The sequence below is a fragment of the Triticum urartu genome, chromosome 2, assembly GCF_003073215.2.
Source record: "Triticum urartu cultivar G1812 chromosome 2, Tu2.1, whole genome shotgun sequence".
Taxonomy (NCBI): Eukaryota; Viridiplantae; Streptophyta; class Magnoliopsida; order Poales; family Poaceae; genus Triticum; species Triticum urartu.
In genome coordinates, this window is record NC_053023.1 from 682,932,995 (window position 1) to 682,940,973 (window position 7,979).

General features: G+C 46.5%; 1 long non-coding RNA gene across 1 annotated transcript; it reads left to right on the forward strand.

Moving 5' to 3' along the window:
- The first annotated feature begins 5,709 nt into the window (after window positions 1–5,709).
- On the forward strand, window positions 5,710–7,479 carry LOC125534088. The gene is made up of 3 exons (XR_007294405.1): window positions 5,710–5,893; window positions 6,367–6,537; window positions 7,415–7,479. It is a non-coding gene; the product is annotated as an uncharacterized LOC125534088 (long non-coding RNA).
- Window positions 7,480–7,979: the final 500 nt, after the last annotated feature.

Below are 7,979 nucleotides of genomic sequence, written 5' to 3' on the forward strand. Positions count from 1 at the left end.
TTTAAGCTACTACATCGGACCATGGCGTCCACGTCTGTGTGGGACTGTGGAGTCAACCCGCGGCGCGTCAACAGGCGACGAAAGAGACCAGGTTGACTCCAAATCTGGCGGGAAGTTTGATTCAAGGGGAGAAGAAGGTGGCCGGCGGGGCCAACCGTACGGCGGCAGTCTTGCTGTGCCGACATGGCTTAGGTTTGGATAACAGAAAATGGACGATGGTTTCGGACCAGACTAGATGCCCTTTGCAGTGCACCCACGGTCCGCGGACAAGATAAATTACTCTTTTCTGTAAAAAGCTCTATTTTGTTTGGTCAACACAGAGGTTCTAGTCTATTGTAGAGAGTGTATTCTGACATCAATAGCCGGACTTAACAAATTTAGCCCCTCAAACATGCGCGGGTGTGTTCGGTCAGTTTTCATATGTGTCCGTTTTGAGTTTTTTCTGTCTGTGCATGTAGCCATGCTACTATTTTTTTTTCTTACATGTCCAATCACATGTATGTGATTGATAGAGATGAAGAGAGAGAACGAGAAAGAAAAGAATAAAAAAGAGAAAAGATGATAATACTCCCTCTGGTCCTTTTTAGTTCGCATATAAGATTTGTCTGAAGTCAAGTCTCGTAAAGTTTCCCCGTGAGGTAGCTCGTACGGTGGAATTTACATGGAAATCTAGAGCACCCACCCCCCCGCAATGTCGTTTGTTCGCCTGGCTAGCGTTGAAGAACATATGCTGGACTTCTAACAAGTTGGCCAGAAGAGTGAGGGAGTCCTGGATTAGGGGGTGCCCGGATGGTCGGACTATACCTTCAGCCGGACTCCTGGACTATGAAGATACAAGATTGAAGACTTCGTCCCGTGTCCGAAAGGGACTTTCCTTGGCGTGGAAGGCAAGCTTGGTGATACGGATATGTAGATCTCCTACCATTGTAACCGACTTTGTGTAACCCTAACCCTCTTCGGTGTCTATATAAACCGGAGGGTTTTAGTCCGTAGGACAACATACAGAACAACAATCATATCATAGGCTAGCTTCTAGGGTTTAGCCTCTCTGATCTCGTGGTAGATCTACTCTTGTACTACCCATATCATCAATATTAATCAAGCAGGACGTAGGGTTTTACCTCCATCAAGAGGGCCCGAACCTGGGTAAAACTTCGTGTCCCTTGCTTCCTGTTACCATCCGGCCTAGACGCACAGTTCGGGACCCCCTACCCGAGATCCGCCGGTTTTGACACCGACATTGATGCTTTCATTGAGAGTTCCTCTGTGTCGTCGCCGTTAGGCTTGATGGCTCTTACGATCATCAATAGCGATGCAGTCCAGGGTGAGACCTTCCTCCCCGGACAGATCTTCGTTTTCGGCGGCTTCGCACTGCGGGCCAATTCACCTGGCCATCTGGAGCAGCTCGAAAACTATGCCCCTGGCCGTCAGGTCAGATTTGGAAGTTTAAACTACACGGCTGACATCCGCGGGGACTTGATCCTCGACGGATTCGAGCCACTGCCGCGCGTGTCGCACTGTCACGACGAGCATGATCTAGCTCTGCCGCCGAACAGTGCCCTGGAGGCCGCACCCGCATCAGCTTCGACCCTTAATTCAGAGCCAACTGCGCCGATCGAGGATGAGTGATTGGACGCCGCCTTGGGGGCTGCGATCCCAACGGCGATCGAGCCGAACACCAGCCCCGCACTCCGCGAGGCTCGTGACTCCAAGGAGCCGGACTCCTCTCCGACTCCGAACCCTCCATGCCCCTGCCGATCGAATCCGATTGGGCGCCGATCATGGAGTTTACTGCCGCGGACATCTTTCAGCACTCGACTTTCGGCGATATTCTGAAGACACTAAAGTCTCCCTCTTTATCAGGAGAGCTCTGGCCGGACTACGGTCAGCAAGGTTGGGATACGGACGATGAATAAATTCAAAACCCACCCACCACCCACTTTGTAGCCACTGTCGACGATTTAACCGACATGCTCGACTTCGACTCCGAAGACATCGACGGTATGGACGCCGATGCAGGAGACGATGAAGAACCAGCGCCTATTGGGCCCTGGAAAGCCACCTCGTCATATGACATATACATGGTGGACACCCCAAAAGAAGGAGATGGCGATGGAACAGCAGAGGATGACCCCTCCAAGAAACAGCCTAAGCGTCGGCGTCAGCGGCGCCGCTCAAAATTCCGCCAAAGCAAATACGGTGATTCCAGCACGGGAGATAATAATACTCCGGAGAGTGCCAAAGAAAACCACCTCCAGCAAGATTCAGCACAGGAGGATGCAGAAGCCAGCCCCCATGAGAGAGCGGCCGACAGAGAGGTCGAGGACGATAATTGTATGCCTCCCTCCGAAGACGAGGCAAGCCTCGACGACGACGAATTCGTCGTGCCAGAGGATCCCGTCGAGCAAGAGCGTTTTCAACGCAGGCTTATGGCAACGGCAAGAAGCCTCAAGAAAAAACAGCAACAACTTAGAGCTGATGAAGATTTGCTAGTCGATAGATGGAATGAAGTCCTTGCGGCCGAAGAGCATAAAATTGAACGCCCCTCCAAGAGCTACCCAAAGCGCAGGGTGCTACCCCGATTAGAGGAGGAAGCACTTAAACCTACATCACCAGCACTTGATACGGCTGACCGGCCACCTCGTGGCCGCGATAGAGAGGCCTCTCGGCCATCCACTCAAGCCACACCCCGTATCAAGGCACGGGAAAATGCGCCAGACCTGCGAGATATGTTGGAGGACAAGGCAAGGCAAACAAGATCGATCTACGGATCGCGTGGGCGCCCCACGAATCGAGACGGTAATTGTTGGAAATATGCCCTAGAGGCAATAATAAAAGTATTATTATTATATTTCTTTGTTCATGATAATTGTGTTTATTCATGCTATAACTGTATTATCCGGAAATCGTAATACACGTGTGAATAAGAGACACCAACATGTCCCTAGTAAGCCTCTAGTTGACTAGCTCGTTGATCAACAGATAGTCATGGTTTCCTGACTATGGACATTGGATGTCATTGATAACGAGATCAAATCATTAGGAGAATGATGTTATGGACAAGACCCAATCCTAAACATAGCACAAGATCGTATAGTTCGTTTGCTAGAGTTTTCCAATGTCAAGTATCTTTTCCTTAGACCATGAGATCGTGTAACTCCCGGATACCGTAGGAGTACTTTGGGTGTGCCAAACGTCACAACGTAACTGGGTGACTATAAAGGTATACTACGGGTATCTCCGAAAGTGTCTGTTGGGTTGACATGGATCAAGACGGGGATTTGTCACTCCGTATGACGGAGAGGTATCACTGGGCCCACTCAGTAATGCATCATCATAATGAGCTCAAAGTGACCAAGTGTTTGGTCATGGGATCATGCATTACGGTACGAGTAAAGTGACTTGCTGGTAACGAGATTGAACGAGGTATTGGGATACCGACGATCGGATCTCGAGCAAGTAACATACCGTTTGACAAAGGGAATTGTATACGGGGTTGCTTGAATCCTCGACATCGTGGTTCATCCGATGAGATCATCGAGGAGCATGTGGGAGCCAACATGGGTATCCAGATCCCGCTGTTGGTTATTGACCGGAGAGCGATCTCGGTCATGTCTACATGTCTCCCGAACCCGTAGGGTCTACACACTTAAGGTTCGGCGACGCTAGGGTTGTAGGGATATGTATATGCAGTAACCCGAATGTTGTTCGGAGTCCCGGATGAGATCCCGGACGTCACGAGGAGTTTCGGAATGGTCCGGAGGTAAAGAATTATATATAGGAAGTGCTATTTCGGGCATCGGGACAAGTTTCGGGGTCACCGGTATTGTACCGGGACCACCGGAAGGGTCCCGGGGGTCCACCGGGTGGGGCCACCTGTCCCGGGGGGCCACATGGGCTGTAGGGGGTGCGCCTTGGCCTACATGGGCCGCACCAGCCCCAAGAGGCCCATGCGCCTAGGGTTTCAAAGGGGAAGAGTCCCAAAGGGGGAAGGCACCCCTAGGTGCCTTGGGGAGGAGGGATTCCTCCCTTTGGCCGCACCCCCCTAGGAGATTAGATCTTCTAGGGCCGGCGCCCCCCCCTTGGCCCTCCTATATATAGTGGGGAGATGGAGGACTTCTTACCTTGATCTTTGGTGCCTCCCTCTCCCTCTCCAACACCTCCTCCTCCTCCATGCTTGGCGAAGCCCTGCCAGAGTACTGCAGCTCCATCAACACCACGCCGTCGTGCTGCTGCTGGAGCCATCTTCCTCAACCTCTCCTTCCCCCTTGCTAGATCAAGAAGAAGGAGACGTTACGCTGACCGTACGTGTGTTGAACGCGGAGGTGCCGTCCGTTCGGTACTAGGATCTCCGGTGATTTGGATCACGTCGTGTACGACTACCTCATCCCCGTTCCTTGAACGCTTCCGCTCGCGATCTACAAAGGTATGTAGATGCAATCCGATCACTCGTTGCTAGATGAACTCCTAGATGGATCTTGGTGAAACCGTAGGAAAATCACTACAAGGATACCCCCTATAATGCAACACATATCGTACGTTGTTTTGACTACACGTTGCAAAGTTCACAAGAGATACGCATATAGGCATTGTAGCATATGCGTTGTAGTGCAGCTCGTGACGCATTGCTCCATGTAAAGCCCAATGCACTAACCCAGCCCAAGTTGGCTTTCCCGACTAACCTAGGTCGTTCCCTTTCCTCCGCCTCCCCTACTCCTCTCGAGCCCTCCCACCTTGGCCGCCGCCGCTCGTCAGTCGTTGCCACTCCTTTGCGCGGCTGCGACCTACCTGCATCCCTGCACGCCGCCCCTCACCACTCGCCTGCGATCCTCTCTCCCGGCGCCGCTCCTCACCGCTGCCCTGCGACCCTCCGTCCTAGCGCGCCGCCCCTCGTCACCACCCCTGCAACCCTGCATCCCGGCGCGCCGCCCCTCGTCACCGCTCCCCTGCGACCAACGGTGAATCCAAGGTACGGCCATGAACAAGCACAGGCAACCACATCCCTCGTTCCACATCTGTAGCCCCTCGCGGTACCAATGCATTATCCACATCTGTAGCCCCGTTCGTCCTCCTCCGGTGCTCCTCCTAATTGTTTTCCACTATTCACGTGTCCTCCGTGTAAAACGATCCAGGAAGCCTCTTTTTTTTGCGAATAGGAATCCTCTCCCTGATCCCTGCTCTGGAACCTTTTAATATCCACTGCACCAGGACATCCTTCCAATCTCGCATTCTATGTCCAACGAAAACTGAAATCCAATGCAGTGGAGAAGGCGGTACATCAAAGAAAGTTTGTATCTGATTGGACAGCCTCTATTGTTGATGAAGTTGTGGAGAAGAGGAACTATTGCAGGCTGGTCGCAGCTATGGAAGGAGCAAGAAGAGAGTAGGTTTTTTTGCTTTTGAGGATTTTTATGTTGTGTTGTACTACTGAAATCTGGGACGTACAGCCTAGAGATTTGTTTTGGGGAATATTGATAATGTGTTTTCTTTAGTTTCAGACATCTGAAGATACACATTACTTGGATGGCTAAATTAGTAGGTGCTACACAAGCAACTAGGTGATTCAATTCAGCGAAGGCGTGGCCGTACCTCTGCACAGCAAACTCAAGCACCACTTCTAATATTGTTGGAGAGTGGATAAGTCGTTTTGGAGCATTACACGATTTGTTCAGTCTACTTCGTTATGTTCCTTACATGCAAAAGGTATGGGTTTGTTTACTTGATATGTTCTTTCAATTTTATCCTCACCCAGTGATCCACATCTTAAAAGCACAAACTACTCTGTTCAGATGGAATATCTTTGATAGTGTTGTTGCAGACTTGAAGGTATATGCATCAGGAGGTCAAGGTGGCAGTGGCACCGTAACAGTATTTATTTGAAACTACACGCGAGGTCAAAAAATGATTCTAAGTTAACCTCTTTCCTCATATATTTTTGTCTGCTTGGTTTGTTTTAATGTCGTTCTTTTGTTAAATTGATGTACTAAATAATTAAGAACATATTTGTATTCATTTTTAAAATTTCATGCATCTGGTGTATGGTGCTAGAACTTGCTTAGGAAGAGCTGTTATGAAATTAAGATCTGGTTTTTGTAATTCGCTGACTGAATCCATGATACTAAACTGTATGTTTGTTATAGTTCATATATATGTTATACATACACATGCAGTTACTAGGCATGCATTGTGAGTAGATAAGTTGAGTCTCCAATTATTTCGTTAAGCACAAAATATGACCTTGCATACATGTATTTCCATTCTCATATAATGGAAAATATACTGAAGGGAAGACTCATGTTGTATGCTTCTGATTCATGTTGAAAGTGTGTAACCTGTTTGCCGCAATTTTTCCTTTTCACATAACAGGAAAAGGTCAGTAACAAAAAAAGGAAGCTCACTGAGCACGTCAATACAGATTACCTGACGAAAGCCCAGGCGATGAATAGGATAATCAAGTTGAGATCCCACCGAGGACGTATAATGGCTGAATGAACTTCTGATCCACGCTTTGGCAATCCCGTGCCTCCAGGTGTGTAGGTATTGGCTTCATACTGTTCTATTTTATACATGCACGTACTGGACTAGAGGTTTGATTTCTAGGATAATTTCTTATTACTACTTTACACCTTTTCGCATGATGCATGGATGATGAGCTCATATAAGTTTGGAGAGCATGGATCATATGATTAGTTGCAGTGGGGCTAAGCTAAAAGAGGATTAATGATGCTTACAATACGTATATCACAGCCACACATTTTGTGATATTGGTATGTGTAGTATATGATCTATATTTTTTTAAGCTCTCAATCTATGTTTTGTTCTGATCCTATACGAAAGAGAGCAAAACCATCTCAAATCAGTACGAGCCAAATAAATCTATTAATTAATCCATGATTTGATGTACTATTTAAAAGGGAAAAAAATTAAGCTACATGTATGTATCATGCACGAAAAATATATCTTCTAGATGAGTATGTATACCATATATTTGATATGCGTACATATGCATTTGTTAAGTCTTACAATGGGTTTCTTTGGAAACTCTTCAACATAAATGACCCGTTGGAATATTTCAATGGATTTTCTGTATATCACCAAAACAAAATAAATGTCCTCCTTTTAAGTGTTCATCCCATATACAGGAGCCAGAACGCCTCTTTCTGCAGAAACATAGATACATGGTCCCTTCTAAATATTCCTTGGAATATTTTAGTTTGAGTTTCCAGTTTTATCGTCCAATAGTGGCCATCTTTTTTTTCATCTGAATCCATGACATAAAACGACCCGCTGTGAGATGTTCAAAATGTATTACACATTCTCTAATTACACTTACATTACCATAGAAAGTCATTCGGTTTTTTGTTTTTTGTTAATGCATTGTGTGTTAACAGTTCATTTTGTATTTTGTTTGTAGGTTCAAAAGATAAATGGATGATTATATGGGCGCGTGGCAAATATACTGATGATGATGATGATGATAATATTTCAATGGATTTTCTGTATATCACCAAAACAAAATAAATGTCCTCCTTTTAAGTGTTCATCCCATATACAGGAGCCAGAACGCCTCTTTCTGCAGAAACATAGATACATGGTCCCTTCTAAATATTCCTTGGAATTTTTTAGTTTGAGTTTCCAGTTTTATCGTCCAATAGTGGCCATCTTTTTTTTTCATCTGAATCCATGACATAAAACGACCCGCTGTGAGATGTTCAAAATGTATTACACATTCTCTAATTACACTTACATTACCACAGAAAGTCATTCGGTTTTTTGTTTTTTGTTAATGCATTGTGTGTTAACAGTTCATTTTTTTTGTTTGTAGGTTCAAAAGATAAATGGATGATTATATGGGCGCGTGGCAAATATACTGATGGTGATGATGATGATGCTGGATGCTTTCAATTTTAGTTCAGTTGTAGGAATGATGTTCCTCTGTTAAGTTTTAGTTAAGTTGTAGTGATGTTGAGGGATACTTT